Source organism: Oncorhynchus mykiss, chromosome 26, assembly GCF_013265735.2.
Source record: "Oncorhynchus mykiss isolate Arlee chromosome 26, USDA_OmykA_1.1, whole genome shotgun sequence".
Taxonomy (NCBI): Eukaryota; Metazoa; Chordata; class Actinopteri; order Salmoniformes; family Salmonidae; genus Oncorhynchus; species Oncorhynchus mykiss.
Window position 1 is genome coordinate 14,376,730 of NC_048590.1, and position 26,115 is coordinate 14,402,844.

Here is a 26,115-nt window from a genome sequence, read left to right on the forward strand (position 1 = left end):
TCCTATGGACAGAGTCTCCCACCTCAGCTGTAGATCTCTGCAGTTCATCCAGAGTGATCATGGGCCTCTTGGCTGCATCTCTGATCAGTCTTCTCCTTGTATGAGCTGAAAGTTTAGAGGGACGGCCAGGTCTTGGTAGATTTGCAGTGGTCTGATACTCTTTCCATTTCAATATTATCGCTTGCACAGTGCTCCTTGGGATGTTTAAAGCTTGGGAAATCTTTTTGTATCCAAATCCGGCTTTAAACTTCTTCACAACAGTATCTCGGACCTGCCTGGTGTGTTCCTTGTTCTTCATGATGCTCTCTGCGCTTTTAACGGACCTCTGAGACTATCACAGTGCAGGTGCATTTATACGGAGACTTGATTACACACAGGTGGATTGTATTTATCATCATTAGTCATTTAGGTCAACATTGGATCATTCAGAGATCCTCACTGAACTTCTGGAGAGAGTTTGCTGCACTGAAAGTAAAGGGGCTGAATAATTTTGCACGCCCAATTTTTCAGTTTTTGATTTGTTAAAAAAGTTTGAAATATCCAATAAATGTCGTTCCACTTCATGATTGTGTCCCACTTGTTGTTGATTCTTCACAAAAAAATACAGTTTTATATCTTTATGTTTGAAGCCTGAAATGTGGCAAAAGGTCGCAAAGTTCAAGGGGGCCGAATACTTTCGCAAGGCACTGCATGGCATTAAAATGGAGTGAACTCCACAGCTTGTTGTTCAAGCCCACTTCATACTCTCCCTGTCTCAGCACTCAGTCAGTCTAACTGTTTTTCTTTTTTAGATTAATCCCACACCCTTATATTATCTACATGTACTGCTCCATATGAAGATAAGTTGTTTCTGATTCCATAAGCGTTAAACATTTCATAATAACAACCATAATAATATTATTTGTTTTGGCATAGTCTGGGGAATATTTCAGTTCAGCCACACTATTGATATGTCATCATCGTCATGTGATCAGTGAACTCACTGCAGGCTGTAGGTCTGCTTCCTGTCATGGAGGTCAACTGTAATGAACAGTGAGCAGGGGGTTCTTTTTGTTTTTGCGTACGATGATCCGTCCCTGAAGCTCCTCCCCTAAAGAGGAAAACCAATAAAAGTGAGAGGCTGAGCACCAACCTTTGACTTCTGTTCACCTGTATTGGAGCACTCTGGGGTGAAGTCTCCCATAGGAACAGATCTAGGATCAGCTTTCCCTCCCTCTCCCAACCATAACCTCGACCATTAATGCTACACTGACCCAAAATCAATGTCTTGGAGCCGCACATCTCTAATCTAGAGAATAACCTCTCCTAGGCAATAGAGAGTAGGGCTATTCAGTTACAGTCCCAGAGTGCCACATCAACATCAGGCCAATAATTCAATAAATACATAATAAATAAATACATACAATTATTTACAAAAATTATGTACAAAAAGTGCTGAAATAAAAGGTTCACCCAGTATGGCCGAAAATACCCTCAAATTAAAGTTTTCACATAATCACTGTATCATTTCAAATCCAAAGTGCGGGAGTACAGAGCCAAAACTACAAATGTGTCACTGTCCCTATACTTTTGGAGCTTACTGTACAGTGCATTCAGACCACTTGACCTTTTCCACATTTTGTTACGTTACAGCCTTATTCTAAAATTGATTAAATAGTTTAATTTCCTCATCAACCTACACACAATACCCCAAAATGACACCCCCCCCCCCCCTGAAATATCACATTTACATAATTATTCAGACCCTTTACTCAGTACTTTGTTGAAGCACCTTTGGCAGCGATTACAGCCTCGAGTCTTCCTGGGTATGATGCTACAAGCTTGACCTGTGCCAACACAGACCTCTACGAACAATTACTTCAATCTCATGGCTTGGTTTTTGCTCTGACATGCACTGTCAACTGTGGGATCTTACATAGACAGGTGTGTGCCTTTCATAATCATGTCCAATCAATTGAATTTACCACAGATGGACTCCAATCAAGTTGTAGAAACATCTCAAGGATGATCAATGGAAACAGGATTACCCTGAGCTCAATTTCGAAATCACATAGCAAAGGGTTTGAATACTTATGTAAATAAAGTATTACTGTTTTTTCTTAATACATTTGTAAACATTTCTAAAGACTTGTTTTTGCTTTGTCATTATGGGGTATTGTGTGTAGATTGAGAATTGTTTTATTTAATCAATTTTAGAATAAGGCTGTAACGTAACAAAATTTGTCAAAGGGGAAGGGGTATGTATACTTTCTGATTGTATTGTGTGTGTGTGTGTGTGTGTGTGTGTGTATACACTACCATTCAAAAGTTTGGGGTCACTTAGAAATGTCCTTGTTTTTGAAAGAAAAGCACATTTCTTGTCCATTAAAATAACATCAAATTGATCAGAAATACAGTGTAGACATTGTTAATGTTGTAAATTATCTACAAGTTTATCATTTTAAAAGGCTTATTGATCATTAGAAAACCCTTTGCAATTATGGTAGCACAGCTGAAAACTGTTGTTCTTATTAAAGAAGCAATACAACTGGCCTTCATCAGACTGGTTGAGTGTCTGGAGCATCAGCATTTGTGGTATCGATTACGGGCTCAAAATGGCCTGTAAATAAATAACTTTCTTTAGAAACTCGTCAGTCTATTCTTGTTCTGAGAAATTACGGCTATTCCATGGAAGAAATTGCCAAGAAATGGAATATCTCGTACAACGCTGTGTACTACTCCCTTCACAGAACAGCGCAAACTGGCTCTAACCAGAATTGAAAGAGGAGTAGGAGGCCCCGGTGCACAACTGAACAAGAGGACAAGTACATTAGAGTGTCTAGTTTGAGAAACAGACAAGTCCTCAACCCGCAAAACATCAGTCTCAATGTCAACAGTGAAGAGGCGACCCCTGGGATGCTGTCCTTCCAGGCAGAGTTGCAAAGAAAAATCCATATCTCAGACTGGCCAATAAAAAAAAATATTAAGATGGGCAAAAGAACACAGACACTGGATAGAGATATGGCTTATTATTTGCAAGTCAGCCTAGAAGGCCAGCACCCCGGAGTCACCTCTTCACTGTTGACTTGGATTAACTAACACAACGTGCCATTGGATCACAGGAGTGATGGTTGCTGATAATGGGCATCTGAACGACTATGTAGATATTCCATGAAAAAATCTGTCATTTCCAGCTACAATAGTAATTTACAACATTAACAATGTCAACATTACACTGAATTTCTGATAAATTTGATGTTATTTTAATGGACAAAAAATAGCATTTCTTTAAAAAAACAAAGACATGTCTAAGTGACCTCAAACTTTTGAACAGTAGTGTGTGCATGCATACAGAGGGGAGAACAAGTATTTGATACATTGAAGATTTAGCAGGTTTTCCTACTTACAAAGCATGTACTTTTTTTTATCATAGGTACACTTCAACTGTGAGAGACGGAATCTAAAACAAAAATCCAGAAAATCACATTGTATGATTTTTTTTGTGTGATTTTTTGTTGTTGTTGAATTTTACCCCTTTTTGTCCCCAATTTGGTGGTATCCAATTGTTTAGTAGCTACTATCTTGTCTCATCGCTACAACTCCTGTACGGGCTAGAGTGAGACGAAGGTTGAAAGTCATGCGTCCTCCAATACATAACCCAACCAAGCCGCACTGCTTCTTAACACAGCGTGCATCCAACCCGGAAGCCAGCCGCACCAATGTGTTGGAGGAAACACTGTGCACCTGGCAACCTTGGTTAGTGCGCACTGCACCCGGCCTGCCACAGGAGTCGCTGGTGCGCGATGAGACAAGGATATCCCTACCGGCCGAACCATCCCTAACCCGGACGACGCTGGGCCAATTGTGCGTCGCTCCACAGACCTTCTCCACAGGCCGATTACAACAGAGCCTGGGCGCAATGATCATGAGGAAGGTTAGGGATCAGCCCAGAACTACACGGCAGGACCTGGTCAATGACCTGAAGAGAGCAGGGACCACAGTCTCAAAGAAAACCATTAGTGACACACTACGCCGTCATGGATTAAAAACCTGCAGCGCAGGGTCCCCCTGCTCAAGTCAGCGCATGTCCAGGCCCGTCTGAAGTTTGCCAATGACCATCTGGATGATCCAGATGAGGAATAGGAGAAGTGTGGTCTGATGAGACAAAAATAGAGTATTGTTGATTTAAACTCAACTCGCCGTGTTTGGAGATAGAAGAAGGATGAGTACAACCTCAAGAACACCATCCCAACTGTAAAGCATGGAGGTGGAAACATCTTTCTTTGGGGATGCTTTTCTGCAAAGGGGACAGGACGACTGCACTGTATTGAGGGGAGGATGGATGGGGCCATGTATCGCGAGATCTTGGCCAACAACCTCCTTCCCTCAGTAAGAGCATTGAAGATGGGTCGTGGCTGGGTCTTCCAGCATGACAACGACCCGAAACACACAGCCAGGGCAACTAAGGAGTGGCTCGGTAAGAAGCATCTCAAGATCCTGGAGTGGCCTAGCCAGTCTCCAGACCTGAACCCAATAGAAAATCTTTGGAGGGAGCTGAAAGTCCGCATTGCCCAGCGACAGCCCCGAAACCTGAAGGATCTGGAGAAGGTCTGTATGGAGGAGTGGGCCAAAATCCCTGCTGCAGTGTGTGCAAACCTGCATGATCTCTGTAATTGCAAACAACGGTTTCTGTACCAAATATTAATTCTGCTTTTCCGATGTATCAAATACTTATGTCATGCAATAAAATGCAAATTAATAATACAATTAATAATAATAATGTGATTTTCTGGATTTTTGTTTTAGATTCCGTCTCTCACAGTTGAAGTGTACCTATGATAAAAATTACAGACCTCTACTTAATTTGTAAGTAGGAAAACCTGCAAAATCGGCAGTGTGTTAAATACTTGTTCTCCCCACTGTATATATACAGTTGAAGTCGGAAGTTTACATAGAGCATTTAAACTCAGTTTTTCTCAATTCTTTACAATTAATCAGAGTAAAAATTCCCTGTCTTAGGTCAGTTAGGATCACCACTTTATTTTAAGAGTGTGAAATGTCAGAATAATAGTAGAGAGAATGATTTATTTCAGCTTTTATTTATTTCATCACATTACCAGTGGGTCAGAAGTTTACATACACTCAATTAGTATTTGGTAGCATTGCCTTTAAAATGTTAAACTTGGGTCAAACGTTTCGGGTAGCGTTCCACAAGCTTCCCACAACAAGTTGGGTGAATTTTGGCCCATTCCTCCTGACAGAGCTGGTGTAACTGAGTCAGGTTTGTAGGCCTCCTAGCTCGCACACGCTTTTTAAGTTCTGCACACACATTTTCTATAGGATTGAAGTCAGGGCTTTGTGATGGCCACTCCAATACCTTGACTTTGTTGTCCTTAATTAAGCCATTTTGCCACAACATTGGAAGAACGCTTTGGGTCATTGTCCATTTGGAAGACCCATTTGCGACAAAGCTTTAACTTCCTGACTGATGTCTTGAGATGTTGCTTCAATATATCCACCTAATTATCCTCCAAACATAACGATGGTCAACAGTTATATTTTTGTTTCATCAGACCAGAGGACATTTCTCCAAAAAGTATGATCTTTGTCACCATGTGCAGTTGCAAACTGTAGTCTGGCTTTTTTATAGTGGTTTTGCAGCAGTGGCTTCTTCCTTGCTGAGCAGACTTTCAGCTTATGTCAATATAGGACTCGTTTTACTGTGGATATAGATACTTTTGTACCTGTTTCCTCCAGGGTCTTCACAAGGTCCTTTGCTGTTGTTCTGGGATTGATTTTCACATTTCGCACCAAAGTACGTTCATCTCTAGGAGACAGAACGCGTCTCCTTCCTGAGCAGTATGATGGCTGCGTGGTCCCATGGTGTGTAGACTTGCGTACTATTGTTTGTACTGATGAACGTGGTACCTTCAGGCGTTTGGAAATTGCTCCCAAGGATTAACCAGACTTGTGGAGGTCTACATTTTTTTCTGAGGTCTTGGCTGATTTCTTTTGATTTTCCCATGATTTTCCCATGATGTCAAGCAAAGTTTTGAGTTTGAAGGTTGGCCTTAAAATAAATCCACACCTCCAATTTACTCAAATGATATAAATTTGCCTATCAGAAGCGTCTAAAGCTATGACATAATTTTCTGGAATTTTCCAAGCTGTTTAAAGGCACAGTCAACTCAGTGTATGTGAACTTCTGACCCACTGGAATTGTGATACAGTTAATAATAAGTTAAATAATCTGTCTGTAAACAATTGTTGGAAAAATTACTTGTGTCATGAACAAAGTAGATGTCCTAACCGACTTGCCAAAACAACAGTTTGTTAACAAGAAATTTGTGGAGTGGTTGAAAAACTAGTTTTAATGACTCCAACCTAAGTGTATGTTAATTTCCAACTTCAACTGTATATGCAAATATATATACTTTATTATTCCCCACAAACCTTACCACCCTTCCCCCAATAAACAATAACACTTAGGCTTCTACCTTCAGTTTATACATATTATACACATTTTACACATTTTACAGACAGAATCTATTTTACAATAATTATATTTTGTTGTTTTTAGTCCTTCCTCTATTTCTGATGTCCATCCAGTTTGATTTCTCTTTGTAACTGTGCTATTTCACAAAATGTCTGAATCTATTTACATGTTACAGACCCCGTATGTTTTACATTGGTTATCTTGTTATTAGTCCCACCCTTCAGCTCATCCCATCTATCTCTTAACACCATCCATTTTGGATTTCTATTTGCCATATATTTTTCAACTGTGCTGTGATGCTTCACAAAAGTACTGAAAATGTATAATCTCATAGCTTCTACAGACTGTATATTAAAGATAAACATTTATGCAAAAATAATGATTCTATTATTGATTGATTGACTATGGCTTTTCAAATGATCCAGTATTGCTATCTGCAGTATTAGTTCCTGTGACCAAAAACGAGCTATATATGGACAGTACCAAAATAAATTATCTAATGACTCTGCCTCCTCACAGCAAAATCTGCAGAGCTGGGAAGATTGTATCCCCCATATATATAACATTCTATTGGTTGCAAGAATTTTGTATAGTAATTTCATTTGAAAAATGTGAAGTTTTGAATCCGGCGTTGTTTTGTGTGTCAAGTCATAAACCATGTGCCATGGAATGGGTACATCGGAAATCTCTTTATAAACTGTCTTTTTTTTTGGTCCTTAAATGAAATTGGTATATGTTTTTATTTATCACAATTGTCTTTAACCATTTATGTTATTTAATGCAGGGCCAACAGGCAAGTTCCTTACTTCTTTCCCCTTCCATTTTTGTGGTAATGCTGCAATTAGTTGGTTGTTATTTTGGGTAGAGCAGACATATCCATATGTCTGTTTTAGCTGCATGTGTGACATAACTCCACCAGTCCTATTTATGATATCATTCACTAAAATTATACCTTTTTTAAACATTTAATTGAAAAATATGTGTTTTTTAAATCAATTAGTATACTTGAGTTTAACCACAATATTTGTTGTATTATTTGTTTTGTCTTTTCAGGTGGATTAAACGTGTTAAAAAATGTATGCTTGTTTATAAAAAATATAGCTTGTTTAAAAAATGACGATATTTTGGAGATTATTTCCTTTTCAAACAACTGAAAGTGAGCAGTTGTAATTTGAATAAAGGGAAAAAGGCCATTCTTTAATTTGGGGTGAGACATTCCTACCAATTTACTAGAAAACAAGTTTGGATTTAAGTATACCTTTTGAATGACTGATGCCTTTAGTGCGAGATCTAATGCTTTAATATTTAATAACTTCTGCCCTCCGAATTCATATTCAGTATAGAAATAGGCCCATTAATTTTTTTCTGGCTTTGCCATTCCAAATAAAATGGAATATATTTTGTTCATATAATTTAAAAAGCAGGTCACTAGGTGTAGGCACAACTATAAGCAAATAGGTGAACTGTGATATGACTAGAGTTAAATCAGGGTGATTTTTCCACAAATAGACAGGTATTTTCCTTTCCATGGTAGCAAGATCTTATAACTTTCTATAAAATGGATTGGAGTGAGATAACTTCTTTCTTTAGGGATTTTTATACCGAGTATGTCCACATCCCCATCAGACCATTTTATTGGTAAACTACACGGTAATGTATTCTTTAGTGATCCAATACGTAATATAGTACACTTATCATAATTTGGTTTTAATCCAGAGGTTAGCAAAAGTATCTAGATCCTCCATGAGGCCGTGGAGGGATTCTAATTGTGGTTTTAACAGAAAACATGAGTCATTAGCATACAGTGACACCTTTGTTTTTAAGCCACAGATTTCTAGTCCCTTAATATTCTTGTTGGATCTGATTTTAACAGCTAAAATTTCGATGGCAATAATAAATAGATATGCCGATAGTGGACAACCTTGTTTTACTCCTATAAACAGTTTAAAACTTTCTGAGATGTAACCATTATTTACTATTTTACACCTAGGGTTACTATACATAACTTTAACCCATTTTATAAGAGATTCCCCAAAATTGAAATATTCTAGGCATTTATATATAAATTCCAGTCGTACTTTATCAAAAGCCTTTTCAAAATCAGCTATGAAAACCAGGCTTGGAGTCTGATATTTCATAGTATTCTATTGTTTCCAGTACTTGTCTTATATTACATCTCCAATGTATCGTCAATGTAAAAAACCTGTCTGATTAGAATGAATAATATCTGACAATACCTTTTTAATTCTATTTGCCAAGCATTTAGGTAGGATTTTTTTTCACAATACTGAAGTGTAAGATGCCTCCAATTTTTTAAATGGACTGGATCTTTATATACACCACTTGGGTCCTGTTTCAATAATAATGATATCAGACCTTCTTGTTGCGTGTCCGACAATATACCATTTATGTGGTTAAAACATGCTAATAATGGTTCTCTGAGTATTTAAAAAAAAAGTTTGCTATACTTCCACTGGTATGCCATCCAACCCTGGAGTTTTCCCAACCTTTAAAGGCTTTAATTGCATCAAGAAGTTCCTCCTCTGTAATTTGGCCTTCACGTGAGTCTTCCTGTACAGATGTTAATTTTACATTATTTTTAGGAAAATAATCCATACAGCTAACTTCGGTTAGTGGAGATGGAGGAGACTGAAATTAAAACATATTCTTAAAGTACTTTACTTCCCCTTTCAGAATATAATTCGGTGAATCATGCGTGACTCCATCATTTGCAACAAGTTTCAATACATTTTTTTTGGTAGCATTTATATTTTGAAGATTTAAAAAGAATTTGGTGCATTTGTCCCCATATTCCATCCAGTTCGATTAATTTTTTGAATGTATTACACTGGATCTTTCTTGATTAAGTTTCTCCATTTCTTTTTGTTTTTCCTAGAACTTATCCTGTGCCTCAATGATACAGTTTTCATTGCTGTCTAACTGTACTGTTTTATAGATGAGTACTGAATTGCATGGCCTCTAAAGGCACATTTAAAAGTGTTCCATTCAATAAGGGGATCTGCTGTACCTATCTGCTGTCTGAAAAAGTCAGTTATACATTCTTCTGTCCTAGTTATAAACAATTTATCACCAAGTAGGCTTTGATTAAATTTCCAATATCCTCGCCCACGTGGAAATTCTGTAAGAGTCATATGTATGTCAATTATGTTATGATCCGACCGCATTCTGTCCCCTATCAACACTTTTAAAACTTTTGGTACCAGAGAGAATGACATAAAGTAATCTAGACGAATAGCTTGATCAAGCCTCCGCCATGTATATATCTCATTAGTTCATGGTATTTAAGCCTCCATATATCCACTAATTCCAATATATCCATGATCATTCATGGATTCAATCAATCATGATTTCCTTAAGTGCCTGAGGGCGATAGTTTGTAGTGTGATTTCCTTTACGGTCCATAGAGTTATTTAAAACAGTATTAAAATCTCCCACCATAATAAAAGAGTCTAGTGTTGCTTGTAGACTTGATACATTCTTATATATATTTTCAAAGAAGATTGTATCATCATTATTTGGACCGTATAAGTTTATAAGCCATATCTGTTCACTGTCCAATAACATATTTAAAATAATCCATCTACCTTGATGATCTGTTTGGACAATTTGCAAATTTGGATCAGAATTGCAGTTAATGAAAACCATCACCCCTTTTGAATTTCTTTTCCCATGGGAGAAATACATTTCGCAACCCCAGTCCTTTTCCTCACAAAACTTCATCATCTAAAATTGTCGAATGAGTTTCCTGTAAACAATAGATATTATATTCCTTCTCGTTTAGCCAGGTAAATACTGATAGTCTTTTCTTATTATCTGCTAAGCCATTACAATTATAACTGGTTATACTTATTTCAGCACTTACCATAATGAGACACAACTTTCAATTCTATTCATCAAAATATTGGTTTGTAAACGTACCATTAAAAAGTAACATGACGATTGAGTGTCTATATAGCTGTACCATGATATTTGCAGTGCTACTAAGTAAACCTCCAATTGGTCCCCACTATTCCACCCGCTAAAAGCCCTCCTCATCCCGAGTTGGGTTGTCATCCCAATGCCTGGCAGACCACCCCTGACCCCCCGGATCCCATAGCCCTGAAGAAACTGGGATCCATCCTTCGAAAAGATCACACAGTGCCATTTACCGAACAGAAGTAGATCAACCGCCAAATGCATTTCCATCACCCTCACCTCGATTTGTATTATAGCCATAAAAATATATATATTTTTAAAATCCAGTTTATCTTATTTTCCATAATTAGCAATTCATATCTGTAGTAATGTAGGCAATTTATGCAAAGGATTTTTTACCTCTCACCAGTCTCGCCATTATCAAAATAACAGTTTTGCACACTAATTATTATATTAGCAAACAATTATTGTGAATCATCCTATATTGTCCCTAACATCTTTTACTCCCCCGCAACAGTTGTGGGATACACACATACACACTCAACCCCTTTCCTTCACAAAACCATAGGCTCTCATTCTCAACAGTTGCACCATCCCAGAGCCCAACTCAAGAAAGGTCTTGATTTACCAATGCATATACTGTTGCAGCTGTATGAGAAGGCCTGCAAAACTGTGCAAAAAAATGGTCAGAAATGGGAAGATTTTATTAATCATTGTCACTTCCTAGATGATGGAGGTCAGATATACCCCCAAACCCTGAAACACCCACAACATGGTCCCCCGTATTGACCTTATTCCCAAGCATCTCAATGCAGTCAGATGTTTGATTTTGTGCCACCAGGGCCACAATAATATACCACCTCTCTGAATGTCTGAGTGTGACGCCTCCCCATGGGTTACTGCAGCTAGTGTTGCCAACACTGCCACTGCCTGGGTGGGGGCACCCCACCGGAATCCCCACCGGCTAGGTACAAGGTCGTCAAGGTTCTCATTAGCAGCTTGAGAATTTACTTGTATATTATGCTCTCCCTTTAGGGGGCTTTGGCTTTGCAGAACCAATCCTGCCAAGCAGGCTCAGAATCTTGAGGGGGCAGTGCTGCTCTAGTGTCACTACTTCCACCGAAGTCGGTGCCTCTCCTTGTTCGGGCGGTGTTCAGCGGTCGATGTCACCGACCTTCTAGCCATCACTGATCCATTTTTCATAGCCATTCATTTTCCATTGGTTTTGTCTTGTCTTCCTTCACACCTGGTTCCAATCCCATCAATTACACGTTGTGTATTTAACCCTCTGTTTCCCCTCATGTCCTTGTCGGAGATTGTATGTGATGTGCATTTTAGTGTTGGTGTGTGACGGGTTTTGTACCCACTTGTTATTTTGTCAATTTTGGTTGTTTTGGAGTTTTGTCAGTATTTATTAAACAACTCCATTTATACCAAGTTCGTTCTCCTGTGCCTGACTTCCCTGCCACCAACACGCACCCCTTACATCTAGGTCTCTGACTGCATTTTGGCTGCATATTACACTTACAGCAGGCCCATAAAACAATTAGGGACTTCTCCTTAGTGCCTGGGTCATTCAGGTGGGTGTCTAGTGTATAGGGTTGTGGACCGTTCCATCAATATAGGATCATAAAAAAATTGATTAGATGCATAATTAATTAAACAAATGTAGTTGCCATTGATAGGACAATAAATAAATTAAACGTATAATTTATTTTAAAACGCTGTTCCACTATGATAGGACAATAAATAAATAGGACGTATAATTCATTATAAAAAGTATATCCCTCATCTGAACAACATTGAAAGCGCTCTCACAACTCTTGCTCACAGCAATACATTGGTTCTGGGATATGCAACCATTTCCTTTCTCACTCAACGCCACACTTTCCCAAACACAAAAAAAAACTCACACCATACCTTCCACACATACTGTGCCTTCTGTTCACTGAGTTGTTATCTTCACCATGTTGAATTAGTGCTTTTGAGTTCCAATTAGTTCTATTTGAAGACATATAGAAAGCTGTATTTTTTGTTGTATTATTACAATCCATTACCAGGCTAGAATTGTGTGTTTCGTTATTTGCCGCCTCGATGAGAACTTTGTCATTTGTAAAATATCCATGGAATAGTCTTTGTGTCTCTGATCAACTGGTTATCAATATATAGTTTATTGACAACGAGAGCTACTCGTTTCCCTTTTAATCTAATACGTTCTACAATTTCCTTCAGTAACTGGTCATTCATGCCAATTTTTGTGCCAGCAAGTCATTTACCCAGGCTTTTAACCATTATTTTATCTTTAAAGAAAGCACATTTGGCAACGATTGGGTGTTCACTGCCCTCTCTGTCCGAAGTGGTGTACAAGTTCTAGTTGGATTTTGTCGATAGCTTCGTGTGGAATCTGTAGCGCTGTAAAGGAGGAACTCTCTAACTACAGATTCAGGAACTTCTCCTTCTTTCTCTTGGATACCTGTAAGCACCAGATTCTCTCTCATGGATCTAGTCTGTATGTTAAGTAAGGCTTCTCTCAGAGCGGTGTTCATCCTTTTTAAGTTCATTCACTTCGGTTTCAATCTTACTGACTGTCCTTTTTAGTTTGTCTTTCTCCAATGTCGCAGCTTTTTCATCACTAATCTCGAGGCTTGCCTTCAACTCTTTTATATCCTTACTGACTAGTTCAAGTATACCCAGTTTGTCATTGATTTTAACAGATGGGTTTCGACCTTTACCATTCCCAGTGGTGAAAATATAGAATTGTCTGTGTCTGTAGAAGAGTCACGTTTTCGTTTTGAAATAGGTTCCCCTGTCTTACTCTCTGTCATGCTCGTTTTCGTAATACTTGTCGAGACATTTCTCTAGTCTTAAAATGTGTTTTGTGTTGTTATCCAGATTAAAGGTTATCACCCACCAGATTGTGTAGTGCTTATATTTAGTCTAACTTACCGATATTGAAAATTACATTTTATCTTGAGGTGCTCTACATAGCTACGCTCAGCCCGTCATCTGCTCCCCTCTATCTTGCATCATCAAGAAGAAGAGACTTACTTGGGCCAAGAAACAAGAGCAATGGACATTAGACCAGGAGAAATCTGTCCTTTGGTCTGATGAGTCCACATTTGAGATTTTTAGTTCCAACCATCTTGTCTTTGTGAGACGCAGAGTAGGTGAATGGATGATCTCCACATGTGTGGTTCCAACTGTGAAGCATGGCGGAGGTGGTGTGATGGTGCTTTGCTGGTGACAATGCCAGTGGTTTATTTAGAATTCAAGGCACACTTAACCAGCATGGCTACCACAGCTTTCTGCAGCAATACGCCATCCCATCTGTTTTGGGCTTAGTGGGACTATCATTTGTTTTTCAAAATGACCCAAAACACACCTCCAGGCTGTGTAAGGGCTATTTGACCAAAAAGGACAATGATGGAGTGCTGCATCAGATGACCTGGTCTCCACAATCACCCGACCTCAACCCAATTGAGATGGTTTGGGGTGAATTTTTACAAAATAGACCATTTTGACTTTGCAGCTGGCCTATCTAGGGGAAATTGTTTAGTTCTGGCGCCAGGGCAAGATTCATGACAAATGTCAACCTGCCAAAAATGTGCAGATACTGAACATTACCCATTTTTTCCCCCAGATGAATGACGAAGGGCTGGGAAAAGGGTCTGAAATGGAACCCAGCCTCACAACCCCTCGGGTATTGCTCAGAGCTCGAGGGGAGCCAGAATGGGAAGGGAGTTATGCAGGGGTAGGCTGTAAGTCTGTCCCCCAAATGGCACCCTATTCACTTTTTAGTGCACCACTTTGGACCAGGACCCATAGGGTTTTGGTCAAAAATAGTGCACCATATAGGGCATGGAGTTTTCAACACTTACCCAATGAGGTAAGGAGCCTGCTGGTTTTCTGTTCGAACTAATAATTAATTGCACCCACTGTCTAAATCAGTCCCTGATTAGAGAGGATCAATAATAAAATGCAGTGGAACTTGCTTCGAAGTCCAGAGTTGAGTTTGAGGGATATAGAGAACAAGTTGCCATTTGGGGTTTAAAAAAGGCCAAAAGAGTAATTGCTTGACCTGCGATAGTCCTCTGATTAAATGCAACCCCTGCAGGGTAAATAAAACGAGTTTGAGATCAAATAACTGAAAAAAGAAAACATACTTGGAGGAAAACTGGGAGAAAAATTCTAAGCTATGTTCGAATACTTATACTAACCACACTAACCGTACTATTTGTGACGTAAATTGAGTATATAGTATGCTTGTTGGTCATAGTATGGATAGAGTTAGTATTCCAAAAGTTCCCGGATGTCGTACTACATTCGCCAAAAAACAAAGTATACACGCAGTGGACACTATTTCCGTACTTTTAGGGCCTATGATACATTTCTTCAGGAATGGGCGTGGCTTCATAACTTTTCAGATTTGAAGAAAATAGTGGAAAATATGCAGCCAAAGTCCGACAAGAGCGCATACAAATTCATTGCTTTAACTTCTTTGGGGTAGGGGGCAGTATTGGGAATTTTGGATGGAAAGCGTGCCCAAATCAAGCTGCCTGCTACTCAGCCATAAAAGCTAAGATATGTATATTATTAGTAGATTTGGATAGAACACACTCTGAAGTTTCTAAATCTGTTTGAATGATGTATGTGAGTATAACAGAACTCATATGGCAGGCAAAAACCCGAGAAAAAATCCAACCAGGAAGTGGGAAATCTGAGGTATGAAGTTTTTGTACTCAGCCCCTATCCAATACACAGTGGGATATTGGTCATTTTGCACTTCCTACGGCTTCCACTAGATGTCAGCAATCTTTAGAAACTTGTTTGATGTTTCTACTCTAAAGGAGGGGCTAATAAGAGCTCTTTGAGTGAGTGATCTGGCAGAGCGTCACAGGCTCAGTCTCGCCCTCTCACTTGAAAGGTAGCTTAAGTTCCACTTCATTTCTGAAGACAAAAGAATTGTCCGGTTGGAACATTATTGAAGATTTATGTTAAAAACATCCTAAAGATTGATTCTATACATCGTTTGATGTGTTTCTACTAACTGTGACGGAGCTTTTTTCACTTTTCGTCTGAAACTAGTGAACGAGTTTTATGAATGTGGATTACTGGACTGAACGCGCTAACAAAAGGAGCTATTTTGACATAAATTATGGACATTATCGAACAAAACAAACACTTATTGTGGAACTGGGATTCCTGGGAGTGCATTCTGATGAAGATCATCAAAGGTAAGTGAATATTTATAAGGCTATTCTGACTAATGTTGACTCCACTACATGGCGGATATATGTATGGGCTCTGAGCGCTCTACTCAGATTATAGCATGATGTGCTTTTTCGGTAAAGTTTTTTTTCAATCTGACACAGCGGTTGCATTAAGGAGAAGTGGATCTAAAATTCCATGCATAACACTTGTATATTTTAATCAATGTTTATTATGAGTATATCTGTAAAAAATTATGTGGCTCTCTGCAAAGTCACTCTGCAAAGTTTTTGGAACTACTGAACGTAACGCGCCAATGTAAACTCAGATTTTTGGATATAAATATGAACTTTACCGAACAAAACATACATGTATTGTGTAACATGAAGTCCTATGAGTGTCATCTGATAAAAATCATCAAAGGTTAGTGATTAATTTGATCTATATTTCCACTTTTTGTGACTCCTCTCTTTGGTTGGAAAATGGCTGAATGCTTTCTGTGACTAGTTGCTGACCTTTTTGAAATTGGACACTGTGGTTGGATTAACGAGAAGTGTATCTATAAAATGGTGTAAAATACTTCTACATTTGAGGAATTTTAATTATGGGATTTCTGTTGTTTTGAATTTGGCGCCCTGCAGTTTCACTGGCTGTTGAGAGGTGGGACGCTCACATCCCGAACGGTCCCAGAGAGGTTAACTAATGACACATTTTAAGAAAATGTTGAGCAATGTAATAACTTTTCAAATAAGTTACACTACACGTTCTGTTGGCAACGCTATCCTTACAAACCACAAAGCATATTGTAATGACCTGACTAGATCATAAAGGAACAATTGTCCAGACAGAGGATTGAGTTTACGAATTGACGGTTTATTAACCCAACTTCACACAGGCTACTGTTTGGCCGTAGCCCATGCCAAATAAATGAATGATACCCAACAAATCAACCGTGACCTTCTCTTGTGAAGGCCAGACGTACAGTAAGTGGGAGAACAATGGCTAAACCTGGTCTTAACTTCCAATGCTCCATCCCCCTGCCCAACCCCCCTCCACACCACTCCGCCAACCACCAGGATGCCCGGCATCAGAACATTCTAGGCATTCCCTTGATTGGCAGATAGCAGGTTGATTGGCATGTCAGACCCCGCGAACACTGAGTACTGGTAAGTACAACACAACCAACTAATAGCCTAACACATAACACACAGCTGTCTGTGCGGGTCGCTCCAATACCATTACAGCAGTAAGTACTGGTATGTTAGCTAGCTACCTCGTAAATTGGCAACTAATACATCGAACTTGCCAGTATATTAACTATTTGCTATCTAACTACCTACCTAACATTTATTGACTTGATTATTCACGTCATAGTCTTTGTGCGTTTTCAATGGACATGAATTCGCTCTGGCTATCTACTCCGATTTTGTAACAGAAAGGGGAATGAACACTTCTTACTGGGCAAATTCAGGTAGTCCATCCGTGTTTAAGTTTGTTTTCTTCCTTATGGTGCCTAATGAACACAACCCAGGTGAGCTAGTAGAATAGATCAATAGGCTATGTGAAACGGCCTATCATCCCCGAGGACTGGATTGAGAAACACATGATGACATATAAGAGACTAAACAGATTATTAACACTAAAACACTTCACAAACACACACTTTCTTGAAAGTATGGAAGTATTGACAAGTCACAAACCTCAACGTTGTGGCACTGTTCATTAGATTAGTGAGACATTATACACCACAGTATTTTCTCCGCGGACTTCCCTCGGTGCTGGAGAAGGCCCTAGTCTAGGGCCTCTAGCCATCTAGTGAAGTAGCCAGTGACTGAGGGAGAATTAATCATGTGTTGAAATCAGAGGAGGAATGGAGCTGGTCCGTTCACAGAGACGTCAAACATCAACATGCCACTAACGTTAACCACGCACAGCCACAGAAATGCGCTATCTTAGTCCATTACACTCACTGGCGCTCTCCATACCGGGACTGCATACCAAATGGCACCCTATTCCCTATAATATGCACTACTTTTGACCAGGGCCCATCTTCCAAGGTAAGAGGAAAATAAAGGTTCATGATATTTTGGTGAATTGAAGCTACACTCTTAGAAAAAAGGGTTCCAAAAGGGTTCTTCAGCTGTCCCCATAGGAAAACCTTTTTGGGTTCCATGTAGAACTCACTGCGGAAAGGGTTCTACTTGGAACCAGAAGGGTTATACCTGGAACCAAAGGGTTCTTTAAAGGGTTATCCTATGGGGACAGAAGAAGAAACGTTTTAGGTTCTAGATAGCACCTTTTTGTATGAATTGAACAAACGCAAAAGACGGGATGAAAAAAGAGGTCTTCCAAACTTTTAAAGAACGGTGGATTGACAGTGATTAATTATAATGAATGCCAAAACAAGCCAGAAGAAAGATAGTGGGTGAGGAAAAGACTTCCATCAAGAGAGAGATGGAAGGATGACCAACCAATAAAGTGTAAAGGTAAGGAGGCTCTAAAGCTATGATATTCACTGTCCCTCCTTGATGGTTGCCAAACTACTGGTTAAAATGTTTATATTTTAATTATTAACTGTTTGGAGTTGTTTGGATACCTACAATAAGACCTAGTGTGTAAAGTGTGTGCTCAAAGTATTATCTTCAAAAAATGTGGATGTTTATTGTCTCTGTTCATCTCTCGCCCCTTCTCCCTCTCATATTTCTCCAAACAGAGGGTGGCCACGGCCTCTCCAGCCCATCAGGTCAAACTGACCTCACATGGCAAAGGTATGAACAAGACAAGGTACACTTACAGTAACTTGACACCTCTGTCTGCCACAGACCTATATTACACTGCCATAGTAATGACCGTAAAACACAAGAGCTTTCTTCTGAGAGAAACCTAACTTTACTTGCCCTCTTCCCCCCCAAACCCCTCTCCAGGTCTGTCCATCCTTGGTCCCACTGAGGATAAGAACCGGTAGCTTGGTCCCAGATCTGTTTGTGCTATCATGTCAACTCCTTGTCATACCAAACATGACAAGGAGTGGCATGATGGCACAAACAAACTCAGGCTAAAGTACCAGTCTCATGTAGAGGATGTCAGCTAGCTTGATGAAACCCTTATTGGGTAAATAGACAATGCCAACAGGTGAATGCAGAGGTAAGAGTGGATTACTCAGACATACAAAGAAATGCACTTAACTGTCTTCACTATTTTTGACACAAACTGTCTTTGACAGTCAACTGGATGTTCTGGTGCCTCTCAGGCATTTCAAAATATTGATTGGGGACCTCCTTGCTGAGGAATGTGATGGTTTTACTTGAATATTTGTATTATTATTGTACACTGCTCAAAAAAATAAAGGGACCACTTAAACAACACAATGTAACTCCAAGTCAATCACAATTCCGTGAAATCAAACTGGATGCTGTAGTCCAGGTCTGGGAGGAGATACCTCAGGAGACCATCCGCCACCTCATCAGGAGCATGCCCAGGCGTTGTAGGGAGGTCACACAGGCACGTGGAGGCCACACACACTACTGAGCCTCATTTTGACTTGTTTTAAGGACATTACATCAAAGTTGGATCAGCCTGTAGTGTGGTTTTCCACTTTAATTTTGAGTGTGACTCCAAATCCAGACCTCCATGGGTTGATAAATTTGATTTCCATTGATAATTTTTGTGTGATTTTGTTGTCAGCACATTCAACTATGTAAAGAAAAAAGTATTTAATAAGAATATTTCATTCTTTCTATTCTAGGATGTGTTATTTTAGTGAGCATAAATTGTGTATCAGGGCTCTGTTGCAAAAAGAGACCTTGGTCTCAATAGTGACTCCCTGTTAAAAGTTTAATAAATACATAGCATTGACATATAATTCTCATGAATCATACTAACTAGTATGATCATAAAATGTCCCTTTTTATTTTCAACCTTATTATTTTCTCACCATTTTCTATAATACATTCTTGTGTGCATCATATGAATAAAAATGCATTACTTAGCACCAAATGTTTGTGTGAGTCAAAATTATGGCCCGACCAAGTCCAATGTTTTTTGGACCAAAATGCAGATGTGGCACTGACGTTATCTACAGGAAACTTTGCAGACATCGATTACAAGTAGCAAATGTTGCTTGCACAGTTTGTTTTCCAAGGACCACACTGAAAAAGGGTTGTTTCATGTTTTCATGCATCATCATGTGCACTTTTAAGCTGTATATATTTTTAGATATATTTTTTTCCATAAATAAATCAAGCTCGCATGCACACACACACACACCTCCCTTTCCAAGTTCTCCCAAGGCAGAACAACTTCTATCTATTCCACCCAACACTGCAGTAATGTGCACGGCAGCAGCATTTCAATCTAGTCTCCCTATCTCCCACTTTCTACATAACTCACTTTTTCAACCCTCCTTTCTTTCTGTCTAAGAAGAGGTGGATAGGTAGAGGAGGTGTAGTCAGGCAGTGTCAGGGGGTCGTATATCCTGAGCACCTGTCTGAGCAGTACATAAAGCAGGCATGGGGAATTACACCCTGATGTCTGCCTGATGCAGCTCAGCTCCTCAAGGACCTTCAGCACTAAAACATAGGGGGAGAAAGAAAGTCAGAGTTGGAGAGAAAGTGAAATAGAGAGATAATTTCATCAGTAAGAGGCACAAGAAGAAGACAGAAGTGTTATGGCAGGACACAGGGCACAGAGAGGACACTAGAGTTAAAGGGACGGAAGAAAGTAAATCGCTGGCCTATTGAAATCCGCAGCAAACTCCCACCCAAGTTTGAGGTCTTCTGATTGGTCCGGGACACAGATAACCAGGCCACCGTTTCATCTATAGGATCATGGGACATCCTTACACAAAGTATGCCCACAATTTCTCGAGCAAACAAAAAAGTAGGCAACTAAAACAATATTGGGGGAAAAATCCGTAACCCTATGAAAATCCCACCTCATCCATTTCCTAGTCATACAAATCAAATGCGCATGATAAACAATGTTGCGTTTAATTTATTAACCTGCCAGCTCCGAGTAGTTCTCATGTGATGTTTTGTTCCGGCCCACTGTGTGCTGTTTTTCTCTCTCTAAACACCAACATCTCTTTGTGTGTGTGTGTGTGTTGACTCTCATCATCCTGTGGTTAATTACTGCACTCATACAAACACATCTCATAAGCTTCTGTCTCGCCACAGATAAATTCCCAGACACATGGAGTGGAGAGACATTGTCGTTGATGCAGGTCAGGTTGTGTTTCTCATCCCTCGTTTTAAATCAGGTTTGTCTCTTTGACAGCATTCTGTAAAAGAAATAGGGACAGAAGTGTGTGTGTGAAGGAAGGAAATGTGGGAGTGTGTGTCTTCAGGGTGACTTTGAGACGTTTGCCCTCACTGCACAGGACCACAGGGGAATGGCTGGTGTGTGTGCACACGCTGAGATGCATATGTGTGTGTGTGTGTGTGTGTGTGTGTGTATGTGTGTGTGTGTGTGTGTGAGTGTATTAGTTATAAAGCAGGCTATAGAGGTGAAAGGCAGCCAGTTAATGTTGTTAAAAACTCAATTTCGGCTTTAACATCCCGAGAGGAGCACTGGGACTGCCAAGGTGCTGGGGTGGAGCGAACGAGTTTCACCACTACATCAATAACCACCCCCTCTATCTTTTAAACTATTTTTATTTATGAATTCCTTCTCACTTCCCAAAGTCTCTCTTACACGCTCTCCATCCTCACTTCTTAACTCTTCTTAATCTGGTTCTCTTACACTTAAACTCCTCCACCTGCTTCTCTTCTTTCTACGAGGCCCCTTTCCCTCTATCCTCTTAACTCTCTTGTGACTCTTTAATTCTCACCTCTTTACTCTCTTTTCCCCTCTTAAAACAAAACTTATTAGTTTACCCTGGATCCATCCTAAATGGCACCCTAATTCCCTATGATAGTGCCCTGAAAGTATTCTGACCAGTTGACTTTTTCAACATTTTGTTACGTTACAGCCTTATTCTAAAATGGATTAAATACTATTATTTTTCTCATCAATCTACACACAATACCCAATAATGACGAAGCGAAAACACGTTTTTAGAATATTTTGCAAATGTATAAAGTACAAAAATATAAATACTTTTTTTACATACTGTAAGTATTCAGACCCTTTGCTATGAGACTCTAAATTGTGCTCAGGTGCATCCTGTTTCCATTGATCATCCAAAAACCAAGCCATGAGCTCAAAAAAATTGTCAGAGAGCTCCGGGACAGGATTGTGTCGAGGTATAGATCCGGGAAGTGTAACAAAACATTTCTGCAGCATTGAAGGTCCCCAAGAACACAGTGGCCTCCATCACAGTGGCCTCCAGAACCCAATGGTCACTTTGACAGAGCACCAGAGGTCCTCTGTGGAGATGGGAGAACAGTCCAGAAAGACAACCATCTCTGCAGCACTACACCACTCAGGCCTTTATGGTAGAGTGGCCAGACGGAAGCCACTCCTCAGTAAAAGGCACATGACAGCTCGCTTGGAATTTGCCAAAAAGGCACATAAAGGACTCTCAGACCATGAGAAACAAAATTCTCTGGTCTGATGAAAACAAGATTGAACTATTTTTTGCTTGAATGCCAAGAATCACATCTGGAGGAAACCTGTCACCATCCCTACGGTGAAGCATTGTGGTGGCAGCATCATGCTGTGGGGATGTTTTTCACTGGCAGGAACTGGGAGACTAGTCAGGATCGAGGGAAAGATGAACAGAGTAAAGTACAGAGAGATCCTTGATGAAAATCTGCTCCAGAGTGCTCAGGACCTCAGACTGGGGTTAAGGTTCACCTTCCAACAGGACAACGACCATAAGCACACAGCCAAGACAATGCAGCAGTGGCTTCGGGACAAGTCTCTGAATGTCCTTGAGTGGCCCAGCCAGAGGCAGGACTTGAACCTGATCGAACATCTGAGAGACCTGAAAATAGCTGTGCAGCGACGCTCCCCATCCAACCTGAAAGAGAAGAATGTGCCAAGCTTGTAGGATCATACCCAAGATGACGAGGCTGTAATCACTGCCAAAGGTGCTTCAACAAAGTACTGAGTAAAGGGTCTGAATACTTATATAAATGTGATATTTATGTTTTTGCCCAAAAATTCATTTTGGGATATTGTGTAGATTGAGGGGGGAAACTATTTAACGTAACATAACAAAATCTGGAAAAAGTCAAGGGGTCTGAATAGTTTCTGAATGCTTTGTATAGGGGAATAGGGTGCCACTTGGGATGAAGGCCATCTCTCTCTCTACGAGGTCAGTACCATTACCCTTCCAGTCTTTAGAGACTCTAATTGTCTTCTGTATTGACTATTGGGTGTTGATTCCTGATTTTTGTGGGATAGAAATTGATTCCACCGGGTGTGTGTTAGGGATGTGACAAATGGAAAAACAATACTAACGTTTAAACAGCTATTTTTTTTAATCGGTTTTCTGTTAAAACAATAAGCAAAATTCATAAAATTCCATGTGAACTCAAAATGTAGCTGCGCCGCTGTCAGCAATGGTTTGGGTGTCATGGTGCGTCCCTTTCAAATGGTTAAGCACTGCACCTGTACTACCATTACCGTACCTCAATTCCACCTCATTTAACTCATTTAACAAAGTATTGCCATACAGGACTTCGTTCATATTGTCGCTTGCCTTTCTCTGCCCCCACTGTTAACGATGATGCCGTAGTGGTGAAGAGTAGACTCCAAAATAATTGATCCCTTGACTTCTTGCACGTCAAGATTAGATTCCACTAGGAAGATTAATTATCTTTGTAACGGAGGAGACTGATTAGTTGCCGCACTTCCAAGAACACAAACCCTTGCATCTTTCATAGCGTGCTAGCAAAGGAGGGAGAGCTGGGAGGGGCACAGTATAGGCAGGTCGGTCACCGGAGACAGTTAGAACCATGCACTATGAAAAACTGTATCTCGCAATGGAATACTGTATGGAGAGCGCGAGAGAGCGAGTGAGAGAGAGATGAATGGAGAGCTTGAGAGAGAGATAATCCCACCACCATTGATGTGGAGCTGGCTTGCAGTCAAATGGCACACAAATGGCACTCCTTTTTCTATGCTCTGAGCTGAGAGAGGAATGGCAGGACTAACGTATTTCTTGCCACTTCCACTCTCTGTCTGTGTGCCAAATGTCCCCCTAATTCCGCTTTTTGGGGTATATACGCTCCCTCATGGGGTACTATAGACACACACCTCGAACATTTCATGTATGTTTTATCTGTCCATTCTGTGAGACATTTAGCTTGTGATTTTGTTTGTAATGTTACCTCCATAACACTGTAATTGCCCACATATAACATATTTCTAGTTGAGTTGCTTTATGTTGAGAGTGTTTAGCATGCAGGGCAGGTCCCAATCCACCAGTGGTGAGTAATAACAGAGGTAGGTGTGTGTAGCTCATTTCAGCAGTAGTGAGTGTCGCGATAATAGTGAGCTATGTGTGTGCACGTGTGTGCGTGTGTGTGTGTGTGTGTAGGGCCCATTCCAGTAGTAGTGAGTGATCACAGCCTAACTCGGGGGTCTCATCACTCTGCTAACGGATGCCTGAGGAGAGCGGGTAAGTCCGCTAACGCCAAATACAGAGAGCATTGAGCTAAAACCTCATTCACCTTTGGGCTGGAAGGCAGTTGTGTGTGTCTGCTTGTTTTATAGAACGAAATGTGCATGCAAGAGGCCAGCAGGACATGCGCGTGTATCCAGAGCGTTGATGGATACAGAAGCACTACCAGAGCACTGTAGATTGTACCAAACGGATTTACTCTTCAATAAGAATACATTAAGAAAAAAATAGAACAGTCACTACACGCTCACTCGCCCACCCACTCCCACACACCAACAGTGTGCATATGGCAGTGGCTGCTGTTATGAGTTGGTACAGACTGTCAGCAGATGCTAGTCGACCTTTCTACACACTCTGCAGGGTCTTAACCCATTTCAACACTGCAGTGTCTTAGCCCGTTCTAAAACGGAGGTGTCTCAACACATTTTACTGCTAATGTCTCAACACATTTTAACACACCACAGTGTCAAAACACATTTCAACACCCTGCAATGTCTTAACACGTACGGATGTTTTACAATTTCTGGCAATGGTTTAATGTGCCTGCTTTTATGGGTGGGGGGGGGGGGGGGGTTGTCGGCCAAAAGCAGTCTACACTGGGTAACGGACACACTGCTGCTCCGCACCGTCTTTACACATTTCAACACTGTAGTGTCTCAACTTATTCAAAAGGCATTTTAATCACCCAGAATAGTTAAGGAAAAACACATTCTAAAGCAGGACTGGCACTTAACTGACAGACGCATTGTGAATGCTGCGTTAATGTTACGGGGGTGTCAGTGGGATGACAGTCAACATGACTGTGGCTCTGGCCAGGGCTGAGTGGTTACTCAGGGACAGTGGATGTCCAGTCCCCATACAGACAATTCATTACATTGGCCTCCTATTCGATGGCAGTGGGGGAAGACTGGACAGCACGGAGCTACGGTCTCATCCATCCCAACATCACTGGACACATCCCTGATTCTCATTACGATAACGCACACAGGCCATCACATACAACACACAGACCATCTTTCACGAAGTATAGTACTGTATATACACAAAAGCACATGTACTCAATGTACACACACACAATCGTTCACAACACTGTACACGCTCACACCATTGTTCACAATGTAATGTACTGTACATGTGCACACACACACACACACACACACAAACACACACCATAATTCACATCATACACTTGCATTCACTACTTACACACAGCTTTATACATGTCACATCTGTAACAGCATCACTTCATGAAATAATATTTTAATTGGCTTAGTTAAATGTTTTTACTTTATCTGTTTTGTTCAGTTATAAACGTTATTTGTATCAGTACGCGAGTGCTTGAGGTAAGCTATCAGATAAAGTTCAACATGATGACTGACTGTTTTGATATCGCTCGGTCTCTCTATAGGTGACAGATAACTAGTGTTGCACAGCCTGACTACATCAGCACCACAGGAAGATTACCTGGCTCTCAGTAGGATGTTCGAGGAAGATCTGGTGTAAAAAATATCACAGGTGACAGCTGGGTGTGCATGCAGTGCAACCACAATAGACACAGACAGACATGTCCATACAAGCACAAACATGAAGGTCCATGTGCACGCACGCCCACAGGTCCCCAACAGCACGCACAATCACACACATTCAGGAAACCAGTGCTGTCTGGGAAACTGACCTACTTGTCCATTAATGGGATTTTCAAGCAGGAATACTGTCTGTTTTCAAAGCCTCTTGGTGACCTGTGGCGACGTGGAGAACATCACCTGTGATTCAAAAGCAGAAAACGTTATTTAGTCTTGGGCAACGGCAATCAACATGATGTACATGAAGTTACAACAGTGAGGAATAGCAACTAGTTCCATTGTGACACTTCTATTTCTGTGGCTCATCTAATAATTCCACAACTGCAGTAGAACATTAACCGGTC

At 40.3% G+C, this 26,115-nt stretch overlaps 1 pseudogene; it reads right to left on the minus strand.

Moving 5' to 3' along the window:
* Positions 1-688: 688 nt before the first annotated feature.
* The window catches only part of LOC110506081, a 119,135-nt pseudogene continuing 93,708 nt past the window's right edge, over positions 689-26,115 (minus strand).